Consider the following 1,918-nt stretch of genomic DNA (forward strand, 5'->3'; position numbering starts at 1 on the left):
TGGAAAGGGAAAAGGGGAAGGGTAGGGAGATGGGAGCTGGGCCCAAAAAGAGAACAGCGGCAACGATCTACGGAGGAAAACTTAGTTTTACTAAATATCATATCGGAATGCTAGATAACACCATGTAATACAATATAATTGAAACTGAGGCTAATAAAATCAAATAAAATAAGAGAGAGAGTGTCTGAAACCGAAAGGCCTGCTTTGAACTGAAGGTGCATGGCTGGGGAGCTCACTTGCACTCTGCCAGGCAGCAAGCAAGAGAGCGCCAGAGAGCGAGATCCCGTGACTTCCTCCCGTGGCTGATCTTCCTCTCTGAACGTGAAGTACCCTGGGATATGTAGTTGTTGTTCTTTTCTGTGAACCAGGTATCCTTAAAGTTGTCAGTCCACGGAACTGGAGTATTAACTCTTTAATTACTCGTGCTTTACATGGTGTTATGATGTGGACTACCGATAACAAAATTATAAAACCATGACGTTGCCGAACAGCTTGTAACAGTATGCCATGTGGGACAGACATGCTGGTTCGGATCCTGTGCTTTTTGAGGTGGGGAGAGAAACAGAAATTTCTGAAACAGGCAGAGTTATTGCCAGCTGAGAAATATCTGCTGTTTGTGCAGACAATGACCTTAAGTTCCTTCAGTCTCGTAACAAAATTGCTCTGGATTATGCTTTCCGATGGCTATGAAAAGCCATCTCTAGTCAACTTATATTTGACATTTTACACTCCCTCAACAAATAGAAGCTACATTACATCTCCTGTCTCTACTATAAGCCAGCCCAGTTTTGAAGTTTAAAAGGAACAATTGAAGAGTCACCATTATCAGAATAACAAATTTAAACTTGATAAGAGCAATTAATTTTATTTACAAATACGCATAACGAGGATTACAACAGTAACACACTACTGAAACTGCATCTCAACAAAAACAGTGATTTATTGGTAATGGCATTAAATGAAACCCTCTGGCTAGGGTTAAGCAATTATCTGGAAGTTGTAGATAAAAGTGAAGATCTCAGTTGATTGGAATAAGGCCTTCCAGTGTCTTGCACATCCTAGTGACTCTCTCCTTTTTTGCCAACTACCTGATGAAAGAAAGAGACAGGAAGTAACAGAGTGGTTAACCAAACAAGCGTCAAAAAGATTATTTATTTTTAATTAGCATCAAGATTAACAGCCACAACATTTTTCAACTAAATTAGTGCATTTGAATGTGCATTTTAACACTTGCAGAAGCTGTGAATCCCTCTAAGGTGCTAAGAGGGATGCAAGACAAGAAACTCTTACCTTCATTATTAATAAAACCAGCAAAATAGCAGTCTCAATTGAAAAGAGTTAGAAGACAGGAACTGCAACATAACACTCCACATTTAAAAGTATATGTTATATACCAAGCATTCAACCCCAATATGCTATATAAACTAACACAGCAGGAAGAGAACCACTGGTTGCTCCAATAATAATGCTTGTTCCTTTCCCTTGGCGTCCTTACTGTGTAGTTAACTGAGAACATCTACCTTACCATGTAGTTCAAACCTGTAGAGAAATGTGCAAGTGTATGGGGCTGCTGAATCAAGGCCTGAACCTTTGATTGATCACCTGAGGAGAGCAATGAGTCAGCCGTGGGAGCACAGGTGAAGGCAAATCACCTGTGCTGCAGGAAGGGGTGGAGCCTGGCTCCACCTCTCCTAGAGCCATTTAAGAGCTGACTGCCAGTGGGGAAGGATCTCTCTGGAGATCCGCTCCATCAGAAGTTCATCTCGCGAGCCCAGGACAGGGTGAGTGATTTTTCTCTCATTTTCTCCAATATAAATTATATTAGCCAAGCTCCTGGAGGTATAGAAGGTATAGAAGGTATAGAAGGTATAGAAGGTATAGAAGGTATAGAAGGTATAGAAGGTATAGAAGGTATAGA

The sequence above is a fragment of the Meleagris gallopavo genome, chromosome Z, assembly GCF_000146605.3.
Source record: "Meleagris gallopavo isolate NT-WF06-2002-E0010 breed Aviagen turkey brand Nicholas breeding stock chromosome Z, Turkey_5.1, whole genome shotgun sequence".
Taxonomy (NCBI): domain Eukaryota; kingdom Metazoa; phylum Chordata; class Aves; order Galliformes; family Phasianidae; genus Meleagris; species Meleagris gallopavo.